This window comes from Pyrus communis, chromosome 12 (assembly GCF_963583255.1).
Source record: "Pyrus communis chromosome 12, drPyrComm1.1, whole genome shotgun sequence".
In the NCBI taxonomy this organism is placed as follows: domain Eukaryota; kingdom Viridiplantae; phylum Streptophyta; class Magnoliopsida; order Rosales; family Rosaceae; genus Pyrus; species Pyrus communis.
Genome location: NC_084814.1, coordinates 1,609,325 through 1,624,264, shown reverse-complemented (window position 1 = coordinate 1,624,264; position 14,940 = coordinate 1,609,325). Strand labels below are relative to the sequence as shown.

At 35.8% G+C, this 14,940-nt stretch overlaps 1 pseudogene; it reads right to left on the bottom strand.

Annotated features, from left to right (window-relative positions):
- Window positions 1–3,570: 3,570 nt before the first annotated feature.
- LOC137711263 (F-box/kelch-repeat protein SKIP25-like) lies at window positions 3,571–6,573 on the bottom strand (annotated as a pseudogene).
- Between the last annotated feature and the right edge of the window lie 8,367 nt (window positions 6,574–14,940).

Genomic DNA, 14,940 nt, shown 5'->3' with positions numbered 1-14,940 from the left:
CAGTACAAAGGAAAAATTAGTTTCTGGTCCCTAGTTTCTAATGTTCATTGGCTAAGACCTTATTAGTTTTTAGATTTTAATTAAAATCCCTACATTAATATATTAATGAATTACACGTAAGTTACATAATTTTTATAAAAAAAGATTTAGTAATTGATTTAGAGTTTTAATACTCACACTTTTATTAAACCCCTAAATTAATTTTCAATTCAAACATTTCCCAAATAAAAAAATAAAATTAGACTAAGTTTGTACCCAATAAATTTTTATAAAAAATTTCAATTTTTTAATCTTATATGTATTCATTCTTAAATTTACCAATTTGTTAAAAATGTACCCTTTTTTAATTTAAAATGTACCCTTTTTCAATTTAAAATGTACCCATTTTTTATATAAAATTTCATTCAATCTTTTCTCTAATCCATTTTTTAAACTTATATGGATACATTCTATTTCATTGATTTGAGCAAAGGGCAGAGCCAAGTACAAGGCTCCCCAAGGCTATAGCATAGGGAGAGTTTGATTCTTCAAGCTTAAAAATATTAATTTTTGGGTTAGTTTATGATTTTTAATTGTCATATTCCACTTAACAAATGAATTTTTTTTTATTAATAAGGCTATTTTTAAGAATAATAAGAGTTAATAGATATTAAATAAACTCATCACTTTAACTGTAACATCCCACATCGCCCAGGGGAGTGGATCCTGTAAGCCTTATATATATATTCTCATCTCTACCCATGGGAGTGGATCTTGTAAGCTTTATATGTATATTCTCATCTCTACCTAGCACGAGGCCTTTTGGGAGCTCACTGGCTTCGGGTTCCATCGGAACTCCGAAGTTAAGCGAGTTCGCACGAGAGCAATCCCATGATGGGTGACCTATTGGGAAGTTCTCATGTGAGTTCCCAGAAACAAAACCATGAGGTCATCTCCAACCGAAGGGTCCAAAGGGAGAAAGGGCCGAAAATAGCCCGAAAACCGTCTCCAACCGAGAGCTAGGCCAGAGGGCTGTGGAATCTGAGAGGGCCCCACGAAATCGAAGAGGGCTGGAGGGCTGGCCAAAAAAATTAGTTTTCCTGTTGGTTATAACCGACAGGAATACATTTATATTAAAGCTAAAAATAATTTTGAATCCAACGGCTAGCTAACGTCAGCTAGTTAGCGCCAGTTACTATTGGATTCAATTTTTTTTTTTTAGGTTTTTTGGGCCTTTTTTTTTTTTTGAAAAAAAAAATTCTATTTTTTTTCCTATAAATACCTAAACCATTCCTCACAAAATTTTCACCATTCCTACAACATTTCAATTCTCATATTTTCCTTCCTCTTTCAAAAATCTATCCTTCAATTTTTTTAATAATTTTGAAATGGCCTCGTCTGTAATGAAAGGTAGGGCTTGGACCCGAAAAGAAGATGAAGCTCTTTGCAAGGCTTATAGATGGGTGTTGGAAGATAGTGTGAGGGGGAATTGTCAAACAAATGACGATGTTTGGACTCGTGTGTCCAAAAAATACTTAGAGTTCTATGAAGGCACCACTCCAGTGAATATTTAAAACCACGAGAGTTGTTCTTCAAGATGGAAGAAACATCTTCAGCCAAGTTTGAACAAATGGCATCAAGCATTGTTAGCAGCCGCAAGTAGAAATGAAAGTGGCGCTAATTACTATGACAAAGTAAGTGTTTTCACAATTTATTTTAAATATTTAATTATATTACATTTAATTTCATAAATTAATTTCCTTTAATTTTTTTCTAGGTACGCCAAGCGGAGGAATGGTATATGGAGAGCAGCTCGAAACCCTTTCAATTTCACAGTTGTTGGGAAATTTGTAAAGAGTGGTTGTTATTTGAAGATCCACCATAGAGAGCTCCTATGCTGGTGTTCGGAACTACATCCTCAGCTGCAGATATGGATGAAGATGGATCTCCAACCATTCAACAAACAAAGGTAGAAAATCCATTTCGGGTGAAGGTTCCATACCTAGGGCTATGGGACGAAACAAGGCACGAAGGTTGAAGGAAAAGGGCAAGGCAAATTATGATTATGCTGCTCAACATGAAGTGGCGGCCTCATTGCAATTATTGGAGGAGCAAAATGCCCTTGAGGCGGAAGAAAGGAAGTGTAGGCATGAAGAACGGGCCAAACAAATACAAGAAGAGATGGATGATAAGAATATGGAAGGGAACACTTCGAATTACACTCCAATGAGTAAGGCCTATTTTGATAGGAAAAAAAAAGAAGAAATTATGATCCAACGGCAGTTGTTTACCTTTGACTATACTTCTACGATGGCGGATGACGAAGATGATGTTGATTATGGATATTAAATTTAAGTTGTTGTAGTTTTTAAATTTAAGTTAATGTTGTTTTCGAATTTAATTTGTAGTTTTAAAATTTCATTTGTCGTTTTTAAATTTTAGTTGGAGTTTTTAAATATAAGTTGTAGTTTTTAAATTTAAGTTGTTGTTTTTAAATTTAAATAATTAATTATGTTTGGCCCTATGGCCCTCGGTTGGAGACAGAGGCAAATATGACATTGTACTGTTCATTAAAATGTTAATATCTTGGAGAATCCTGGAGGGCCAGAGGGCTAAAACGAGCCCTCTGGCCAACCATCGGTTGGAGATGGCCTGAGGGCGTGGTCGGGGCCTAAAGCGAACAATATCGTGCTACGGTGGAGTCGAGCCGGGGATGTGACATTAACCAATATTATATTCAATAGTAATAAATTAAAACTTTCATACCACAAATGGTTCCTTATTTTATTCACTTGAAAGCTTTGAAGGCTAGAAACCTGAAAACCTAGCATAAAATTCTTGCTTCAAATTACTACATTCAAGTTTTTACTATTATATAACTTTATGTAGGCAATATATGATTAAAATTTTGATTTCATAATAATAATTTTAGCCTAGCCCACTTATCGAATAATTTCTAGCTACACCATTGGATTTGAAAATGTATCCATGTCAAGTTTAATAAAAGAAATTTAATAATGTTATTAAGGTTAATATATATATATATATATATATATATATATATATATATATATATATATAGATTGTGCTTTTGAAAAATGGACCCATGCTTTGGTACAATAATTTTTTGCTTAGTTTTGATGAACGTACCCATGTACACACACACACACACACACACACACAATATATTGGAGAGTATAATTCATCTTTAATATTTTTAATCCCATAAAATATGGGTTTTATTTAAAATCTCATTAATATAAATAACTATAAATTTTATTCTTAATTTAAAAATATAATAACCTACGTAGAAATACATTATTACATTAATGTCAGGGACTTTGATCAAAAACTAAAAACCATCAAGGTTTTAGTCAAAGAACATTAGGAGTTAGGAACCGCATCTAAAGTGTCCCTAGTACAAATATGTAGTAAGTGCAACATTACACTTATTTCATCTCTCTGATAGATGTAGAGTCCACCAACACGTGTGGATTTCATCTTTATTAGAAAATGTTACAAATATATGTGGTAAAAACTACGTTTATTGTAAAAATAAGTAAATAAATAATCAATCCACATTACTCATTCTTAGAAAGATATGAGCCCCGAAGGCGTTTCCACAGCCCAAAGCCTCAACGTCACTGCCGACACGTCCACCACAAATATCTCACCACCACAAACAACGCAAACACATCCACCTCTAACAGCAATCTGATCAACTCCTCTCAGCCTCTCGGACTCGAAAATCTCTTCCCACACATCCTTGTTGGGATCGTATCTTCTCAAGGCACCATTGGCTTCGTCCACCACGTACATCACGTCCTCATCCATGGCTACCACCGGTCCTCTCCACCCAATAATCATCCCTTCCAACATGTCTTGCCACGTGTCCTTCTCCACATCATAGACAACTCCCTCTTTTGCAGCGTGTCTCTTAACATTGACCATGCAAAGCTTTCCTCTCCATCCCACAACGTCAATCACATCAGTTTTCGTGATTTCTCTGCATCTCAAGCTACATTTCTTAGTCAAATTGATAAACACTGTGAACCTAGGAGTTTCCAAGAAGCATCACTCCTCCCACAATGGAATCAAGCCATGATGGATGAGCTTCATGCATTGGAAGAAAACAACATCTAGAGCTTAGTTCAACTGCCACCAGGAAAAAGGGTTGTTAGAAGTCATTGGATTTACAAGATAAAATTTAAGTCTGATGGTTCTATCGAGAGACACAAGGCTAGACTTGTAGCTCGAGGCTTCACCTAAACTTTTGGGGTTATAAAGAAACATTTGCACATGTGGCCAAGATGAAATCAGTGAGAGTTTTACTCTCAGTGGCTATTAATTGTGGGTGGTCCCTCTATCAAATGGATGTGAAGAATGCATTTCTTCACGGAGAGTTACAAGAAGAAATGTATATGCAGCCTCCTCCAAGCTATATTGGCCTTAAAGGCAATGTCGTGTGTAAATTGCACAAGGCAATATATGGATTGAAACAATCCTCGAAAGCTTGGTATGCCAAGCTTAGTTCAGTACTAGAGAAAGCTAGATTTGTTCAAAGTAATGATGATTCCTCACTGTTTGTAAAAACTGGTACCAATGGGAAGTTGATGGTTCTCATCTACGTGGATGATCTCATCATCACAGGGGATAGTGCTGTTGAAATTGAGGCACTGAAACGTTCTCTACATCAAACATTTGCTATCAAAGATCTAGGGCGGCTCAAGTATTTTTTGGGCATTGAAATGGCAACTTCTTCAAAGGGGCTGCTTCTACATCAATGCAAATATTTACTGGATCTTCTTCAGGAAGCAAACATGCTTGACTGCAAACTTGCCATCACTCTCGTGGATTGTAAACTGAGACTCAACATAGAGGGAGAAGCCATGCATGATGTGAGTTATTATTAACGGTTGGTAGGGAAACTTATTTATCTCACTATCACACGCCCAAATATAACATATGCAGTGAGCTTGGCAAGTCAATTTATGCATTCTCCCACTGTTGATCACCTTCACATTGTTAAGAGAATCCTACGCTATCTCAAGGGTTCAATAGGGCAAGGAATCATTATGCGCAACAATAAGTCCGTTACCATTAGTGGCTACACGGATGCAGATTGGGCAGGGAATGCACTTGATAGAAAATCTACCACAGGGTATTGTACATTTATGGGTAGAAACCTTGTCACTTGGAAGAGTAAGAAGCGACAGGTCATTGCTCGCTCCAGCGCAAAGGTTGAATATCGAGCCATGGCAGCCACTGCCTGTGAACTTATTTGGCTTAAAGGGCTCCTTTCAGACTTAAGGTTTCCTACTCCGTCCCCGATGTCCTTTATGTGCAATAATCAAGTAGCCATGCACATTGCTGCCAACCCTATGTTTCATGAAAGAACCAAACATATTGAAGTGGACTGTCATTTTATTCAAGCTCAAGTTCAAACTTAAGTCATACGGACCATCTTCACACAAAGCCATGATCAACTGGCAGATCTCTTTACCAAGGCTCTGGCATCAACTCTATTTCATCTTTTTTTGGGCAAGCTTGGCTCAATTAACCTCCTTCATCCAGCTTGAGGGGAAGTGTTGAAGGAATGAAGTGTGTCCCAATGGGTTTAGGGTTAGCTACCATGGGTAGTATCTCTAGGGTAAGCTTAAGGCCATATTGTTGTAAATCAGCTTTTCCTTAATTTAAGGGAAGTGACTGATTAGTGTAAAGTAGATAAAGCTTTTCCTTGATCTAAGGAAGATGACTGATTGGGTTAAGTAGGTGAGCCCTAGTTGGCTGTGATAAACAGCCTTCTTTTCTTCCTTCTAGTTAGCTGCTTGCAACAACTAACTACTCGGACATCTCCTCACTCTCCTTTCTCATATATACCTTGTCACTTGTACATTTGAATATACGAAAATACATTGAATCTCAAAGCTAGAAAATCTACACCAACCAATTGAATTAACTTGGTACTTTTCCCTTTTGATTAAGTCCCACTTCTCCACTGAATGTGCAACATCCATAGAGAGGTGGGACCCGATCCCACTCGCCACGTAGACCACGTCACTTAGCACTCCTACCACACACCAACGGCGTGGCATGGTGAGTGGGGGACCGAAGGTCCAGTTTCTGGTAACTAGGTCGAAGACCAAAGGGCGAGGGAGAGTGGGGAGAAAGTTGTGGGTGGTGGCAGCGAGGAGGATTAGGTTGCCGGATGCGGAGACGGATTGGATGGGGAAGTTGCGGGATATGAAAGAGGGGTGGCGGAGGACGAGGTGGAGAGGTGGGTCGGGAGGGGTTGGGGGGAGGGGATGCCAGTCGGAGGAGATCGGGTCAAAGCTATAGAAATGAATGGAATTAGAGGAGGCGAAGGCTGAGGAGGAGAAGAGGGCGTAGAGAGAGAGAAAAGGAGGGAAGGAGGAGGAGTAGTTAAGGCGGGGCCATGAGGTGCAAACGGAGAACAAAACGGAAGGATGGACGAATGAGAGGCAGAGTAAGGCTATGCTGACCAAGCAGGAGGGGCTGATGTTGGTCGTCGTTTTGACTCTGTTTCGTGCGTTCTAAGGGAGATATGGAAGGCTCTCCCTCCGACATTGCCATAGGAAAAATTATGACGAATAACTTTGTCGAAATATGTATTATTCTTGTAGTGAAAGCAAAGAAAGTTATCCTTTTCGCCTTTAGAACCTTGTTTTGGTTTGTTTGTGTGAGAAGCGAAGATACATAAATAAAGAAACGAGTTGTCGAACTCAACTGACATCGTTCTGGCTCTGGTTGGCAGACAGACACAGGAGAAAGTGGGCAATCAAAATAATGTCAGCACCCGGTAACGTGATAATAATAAAAGACAAAAGCGGGTGAGAATATGACAATGCGCTACTTTTTGTGTGTTCGCCTGGTCCACCGAAAATAGCAAAAGCTTAAAAGGCATAATAGGTACCATATTATATTAATGGATCCCACTACGTCCGGCAAAATTATACACGATACGATAACCCTTTACAAAAATTACACGAAATAATTAAGTGTTAAGGTTGAAATTTAACATGTAACAGGTGAACACGTTAGTAGCCTGTTAATTTACACGGACACTCGAATCGCCCAACAAGTATCTATTTTCTACCTATTTGTTTCAACCCGTTAAGAGTATGGCTGATTTAGAAATTTTGCATGAGAAAGATTTGGTCCCTCAAGGATTGAAGAGGAAATCCTCCTCAAGATCCTTAGTGAGCTATTCACAAAAATTCATATTTATGTTTGGAACTGTTTATATTATAAATAAATAAATAAAATTAAAAAAAAAAAAAAAAAAAAAAAAAACTAAAATCATTTAGTTATCGAACTATATAAAAATATATCGACATATTTGGTAAAAGCATTACAAATAGTATATTCATTTGTTTCCGTTGAATGACTAAATAGCTTTAATTGATTTCTTGTTGAGTGATTTATCATATGAACAATATGCTCATAAACACAAAGTTTGTGAATAGGTCACAAATTATTTTGAGGAGAAACTCCTCCTCAACCTAAAGGAGCCAAGCTCTTCTCGTTTTACATACCTACAAAAAAACTAACATGAATTCACCACCCATCTTCTTTTCTCCCTTCCTCCCTAAGTTTCATCACTCATCACAACCATCGCACGCAATATTTGAATTGTACACGAAGTTAACATGAACCAAATTTGAAGTAAATAGAGTAGTACTCATACTCAACTAAAACAAAATTTGCTCATATGCAACGGCACATTACTTGCTCCCGAGAAAAGAACAGACACAAGAGTCAAGAGGGGACAGAAGAGGCAGCGGAACACTCGATCGAGAGGAAACCCCCAAAAAAAGGTTTATATCATTCGTAAGATAAATAAGTTAACGTGATGGAAAAAGTAAAAAATATATAATGATCATAACCAATAGAATGGATTTGGAATATTTGAACAAAAATTATTGAGAATTTAGAGAACAAAATATATGAAATTTTATAAAACTAATAAAAAGTTAGAGAGAACAAAGAGATTTATAAACCTTAATATTATTGTGGCTAGAATTTTCAGGATAAAATAAATGAAATTTCAAGAAGGAGAGGAGGAAAAACTCAAAGTTTATTATTCTTCGGTTGGACAATGTGAAAGAATATTTTCTTTGATAAAACTAAATCAAACTTTAGATTTTAATTTTTAGAGTTATTGATTATAAAATAAGATGTTAAATGTAGTTTTAAGATGGGTGTTATTGGAATTGAAAAGAAAAAGAAACCTCTTGTTTTAATTATTAGTGAATATAATATAAGAATTTTGTGTAAACTAAAACCAATATCATACTAAATTGACCAAAACAAAAAGTATAATATTAAATTATTTATAAAGGATGAATCATGAAAGGGTGAGGGTAGGCATACTAGGCTTATAGTGCCTCCGCCTCTGCAAAAAGGTAGATAAATATAAAATTATTGAAACATTTATTTGTAATGAAAAAATTGAACGAATATGATTTACATGATTTTTAAAATAAGATATAAAAAATAAATAGTTGGTCACTAAAAAAATATTATGGAATGAGTTCTACAAAAATATGTGTCAAAAGTATGTGGTCCGAAATCTTAACCCATAAATATATTTTTTCGTTGCTATAAAAGAACAAAGGAAAAACCTTGTATCGGTATTTCCATGCTACGTAACCGGATGAATGACATTTATGACGAATAATTTTGTTGAAAATTTGTTATTATTTCGGTTCTAAAAGCAAAGAAAGCACACTTTGGCTTTACAATTTTGTTTTGGTTTGTTTGTGTAAAGGATACATAGAGAAAGAAAGGACTTGTCAAACTCAATTGACCTAGTTCTTGTTCTGGTTATCGTGTTTGCTGGCGATGGCAGCGAGGACGACGACAACAGTGGCGCATCTACCAATGATGACGACGAGTGATCGTTCATACAGCGGGGTGTGGATACCCGATACATACTTTAAGGTTATTCGATGTTTTGAATAACATGGTGCACTCCGTTTTTACTAATTCAGAGTCTTTATCACGTTTGACTTGGGAAATCTTAAATTTACTTAGAAAAGTTATTAAAAGTGCTAATTACAGGTGCAAGCTTGACTAGCGTTGACAATGACAAGGCGCCTGTTGTGGAATCACGATCCGAATTTCTATGACTGGATCCATTGAAATGTTTGATAAAAAATGTTGATAAACTTACATGCCTTTGATTTTATTCTTTTGTGGAGTCACGAGATGCAAGTAGTTAGATGTCATGGAAGCAAAGGTATTTGTCAGAAAAAGGAACAAAATAGAGATCCCAACCTACAATAAATTCAAGATAGCCATCTGATATCATTGATGGTGTGTTTGTTTCCCTTCATTAGCCCTCATTGGACTGGACTAGATTAATAGTCAGTTCAGTCCCATGTTTGTTACTTCACAGGACTAGCTTTAGTGGGAGTAAGTCGGACTCGCCTTGACTAAGGACCGTGCTAGACGGTCTTAGCGAGAGACATCGCAAACCATGGGACTAGCTAATCCCTTTGATCGCTCTCTGCTCGCGTCCTCTACTCTCCTCTCTACTCGCGCTCTCTCCCTCTCCTTGTCCCCAACCCTGAATCATGAACAAAGATCTTGAATCGAACTTCAATCAGAGAACTCACGAGCTCCGTCGTCCGATTCACCTTCGCTCAGACCAAGCTCATATGTCGTGCCCTCAGACCCAGAAAACAGAGATATGAAGAACTTGGCCACAAGCTGCATCTTTGTCCTGTCCCACCTCATTCCCGCCGCTGAGGAATAAAAGCAGAGAAACGGACGACCACCACAGCCCACCCCATATATCCGAAAGAAACAATTCACATGGCATTGGCTCTGAACAGCATAATCCCCCACACCACAGCTTTAAGCCTAAGCACTTATGTGGCCTCTCCCAGAAAGTCCTCGAGCCCTCAATTCCAAAATAAATACAAAGTTTCAGCTCGCTCCGTTACCCGCAGCTCCAGCACCCGCTCCATGCCGTTTTCTTTGAGTCAAAACAAAATAAATACAAAGTTTCAAACTTTAAAAAATAAGAAGGAGGCCAGAGTAATTTGAGGTGGATCGAAAGAAAAAAGGAAGATGGGAGAAGACAGAGGTACAGAGAAAGGAGAGGTAAACAGTGGGCGGAGAAAAAGAGAGGTTTAGACAGAGAGAAGATGTCGAACAAAGAAAAAAGAGTTGAAAGAAGATGATTCTAGAAAGAAGGAAAAAGGTAAAATATTATAAAATATTAGTATTTGATTAAATTTAATAATAAACTATTAAAATATATAGATTATATAATATAATACTAAAGTCCTGCTTTTCAGTCCGACACTGCACCAAACGTTTCATTAAATCAGTCCAATTTAGTCTAGTGTAAGCCAGTCCAGCTTAGTTCCTGAAGCTAGTCCAATCCGAGATAGTCCGATGCAACAAACGCATCCTGAAGGGATAAGGATTCACTCTCCCCACTTTTTTTCCTTCCCTTTCCTATCCTCCTGTTTGAATGCTCAATATTTCAACTTTGTAGAAAAAGAAAAAAGTAGAAAGAGAAAGAAGTAAAACAAATCATGAGAGGAGAGGAGGGAGGGAAGAGAAAAAGGAAGGGGAGAGAACTCATTCCTCATTAAATTAAACTTTGTCCCTCGATTTGATTCGACGGGGACTCCGCCCCTCGTGTCGTCGGAAGTTGGAAGGCCGGGTTGGGAATTTATCATGGTAGGCTGGGAATTATCAAATTATGGATCAATTTTTTCCGAGCAATCGTGAATTTTGTCTTCTTGGTCTTCTTCATGGATTTCATCGTCTTCTACAACGTAATCAGGAATATGAAAAAGATCTGAATCAACGGTTCAAATGGTGATTTTAGAGGCTCCGGTTCAAAAGATCCAAAGAAGATATGAATCCCTTTTATTACTTTCAAATTTTATTTTGTGGCATTCTATTTAGGATTTGACTACTCATTGGAAATGCTCTTACAGGTTGGCTATAGTTACATAACTTGTATGACTCTATCAAAATTGGAAGGGCCAAAAATTGTATCCAGTGTTATGCCAATTTCCAAGCACTAGTTTTTTCAAAAGTAGACAATTCGCGCTTTCAGCGTTTAAGAGCAATTGAAACATCTCTCTCCTTTTCTCCACCAAAAGGATTTGTTGCCTCACAAACGTTAAAAAACAAAACAACAAAATAAAAAGTTAAAACTACATAAATAAATAATCAATCCGCGTTGCTCATTGATGGGCAAGATATCGATCGCCACGCTTCTAGCCGATATTCTGCCGTCTAAATTGCAGAAAAGATTCGGATTCGAGTGGACAGGGTGAAGCACATCCGTTAGTTTTTTTATTTATTTTTTGCAGAATATTAAATTGTCACGTAAGTCATCAAATTCACTTTTTTAAATTGGGTCATGAGAGTTCTTAACTTGAAAACTCAACACAGTATAGATCAATTGCGAGCGCTCTTCAGTGCTTGACTTGAGGAGGTGCGACCGTGCGAGCGAAGACAACGAGCGTGTTTTGGACTCATAGCTAATGTCAATCGACAAGTTATGAAACCTGTGCTACTCTGGACTTGAATCCGAAATAAAAAATCAGTCCATGATGCTATTTAATTGCATCAAACAATGGCATGGGACTTGAATCATTTTAATGATTCATAGCATGTCCCATCCGACTTACCAAACAGTTCCCTTCTTGATCAATTGGAGTAGTAAAAGACTTCCATTGTTGCTCCATCTTTTCAACATAGACAGAATATAGATCCCTTGCCACCATTAGTCCTCAACTCACTTGGATCTCCAAATTACTCGACGAAATTGGGTTTTGTTTTCCGTGCACTCCTGATCTCTTCGGCTTCTAATCCAATTTTTTTAATCCACTTAACGTACGAAAAGTTCCTTAATTTTGGTTATAATTAAGGGAATTGTTATTAACACTCCAAAAATCTCATTTGGCACTTCAAACATTTTATAATTAGAAAGAAAAATATACTTATGAAGAGTGTAAAATGAGATTTTTGAGTGCTAATAACAGTCTCCATGGCTAAATGGTTATTTCCAAGAAAGTTGCAGCTAATTATGTATGTAGTTAAGATTAGGGCTTACTATGTTTTACACCCTCAAAGCTTGGGATGAATTAAAAAATAGACCATGAGGTTTAATTTTAAGGAAAACTAACCAAAAAGGCTTAAAAATTTTATATTTTAACCAAAAACCACCTAATAACTTTTTTTAATGGTTAGAACAAAATCTAATATCAAACCAGCCCAACAAAATTAACCCAAAAAATGTAATTTATCAAACTTCCAATTTTGCCCTTAACGTCATGGCTTTCCCGTTTATTTGGTCCGTTTCGCGAGAGAGGAAAGGTATACAGATCTCAAATTTATTTATCTGTGATGTCTGTAATTTTCTCTGTGATGTCTATAGATCTTCTGCTCCGTCAAATCAACGAGCTCCCATTTTACTTGATTCTTTGGTTTTCCAACTGACTAGGTAATTTTCTCTTCCAACTAAATTAAGATTCAACTCCTCTCTGTCTTCCCTCTCCAATTCCAACACACGCATCAACAACCACCAACTCTGAAAAATGGCAGTGGAAACCTGATGCATGTGATGAACAGATGCAGATTGCGTCGATAGATATGCGACTTGATTTTCTATCTTTAGTTTGATTGATGAGAAAATTGAGATTAATTAAGATGGGAAATAAAAGCTTTCTCTATTTAGCATTCTTCAACTCCCAAGCCTTTTGACACTGCCTTTTACAAACCTTTTAAAATCCCTCGCAAGTTCGCAACCCTTTGAAATTATCTTCCACAACGTCACTGTTGAAAATAAAAACCACAAATTAATGCAAAATAAAAAATAAAAAAATAAATTTCTTTGTTCTTTTGTTAGATGAGAGAGAGAGAGTGAGAGACAGTGGCGGGTGCCAAATCCTATTTTCATCAAGTGCTATCTGGTTTTCTATGCATGTATAAATCTGTGTTTTGTTTCCTTAATTTTATTTTAGAACAGAGGATCAGATCGAACATGTGAGGTATAATACTATTATTTTATAGGTCTGCAGTTTACTAACAAGTTTATTTTTTTTTTCTTTCTTTCTTTTAGTTGAATTAAATATTACGTAATGGATTGATCTTGCTCAAAGTTTTGTCTAGCTTGGTAATTACAAATTTTAATTGTTCATGCAGGTACTACTTGTGCTAAAATCTTGACCAAGGCTATTTATACCGATTGTCTTATTTTTTTTTCACCTATATTTTTAATTTCATTCACCATAAAAAGTTAAAAAATTGAAATGTTATGTCTACACTCACTATTTTTTTATATGGTTATGTCTGAAACTGGACACGGGTACTATTTTTGAAACTAAACATGGATACTACACTATTTCTTAAACAAACTATTTCTGAAATTGAACACGGACACAAAACTATTTCTTAAACTGAATACTGACTATTTTTTAATACTAAATACGAGTACTATCACTATTTGTTAAACTGAACACTAACTATTTCTTAAATTGACCATTTATAAAACTAACACGGGTACTACACTTTTTATTAAATTCACTATTTATGAAACTGACACGAGTACTACACTATTTATTAAACTGACTGACTGACTATTTATGAAACTGATACAGGTACTACACTATTTATTAAACTGACTGACTATTTATAAAACTGACACATGTACTACACTATTTATTAAACTCATTATTTATGAAACTGACACGGATACTACACTATTTATTAAACTAACTAACTATTTATAAAACTGCCATGAGTACTACACTATTTATTAAACTGAATGACTATATATGAAACTGACACAAGTATTACACTATTATTAAATTGATTTACTATTTATGAAACTTAATACTGACTATTTCTTAAACTAACTAGTTATGAAACTAACACGGGTACTATGCTATTTATTAAACTCACTATTTATAAAACTGACACGGGGGGTACACTATTTATTAAATTGACTTACTATTTATGAAACTGATACAGGTACTACACTATTTATTAAACTGACTAACTATTTATGAAACTGACATATGTACTACACTATTTATTAAACTCACTATTTATGAAATTGACACGGGTACTACACTATTTATTAAACTGACTGACTATTAATAAAACTGACACGGGTACTACATTATTTATTAAACTGACTGACTATTTATGAAACTGACACAGGTACTACACTATTATTAAATTGACTAACTATTTATGAAACTGAATACTGACTATTTTTATAAATTGGAGTTCATGCATGTTTGTGTGCCCTTCTAATTAATAAAGGATAATGCTAAAGAAAATCAAATTTTAAACTAAATTTGCAAACGAAATGATAAGCACATTAATTAATGCTTAATTAATAATTCAATAATCAACATCTACATCATTTGATTTACAAAATTTGGTAAAAATTTGGTCTCTATGGTATTAACAAATAGAAAACAAGTGTGTTAATAATTGATTGGCACATATATAATTAAGCATGCATGGTAAGGAAGGAAGAAGGTCGACTCGGGGCTCGGAGTACCAATCAGTGACAACCAACAGTACTTAAATCAAAGATAAATATTAGTTGTTGCCTCTAAATTCAACTTCAACTTCAACTTCAAATTCAAGAAGTACATTAAAGAAGCTTAGTTAAAAGAATTTAGTTTTTTATTTTTCTTATTTTGTTTATATTATATTGTTATTTTGCTTATATTATATTGTTATTCAAAAGAAGATTGAGGGAGAGGGATGTGGAACAAGGCACACAGAGATGGTGTCAGTCTCACAGACACGCATCAGCCATGCATGGCACCTGCTAGTGCAGAGTTTAATAATTTATTAACTTTTCGATGAACAAATAAAAAGCCCAAATCCCATCTCTCTCTGCTGTACTTAATTGACTTTTACATCAATTGGGTTCTTGTTACTTGC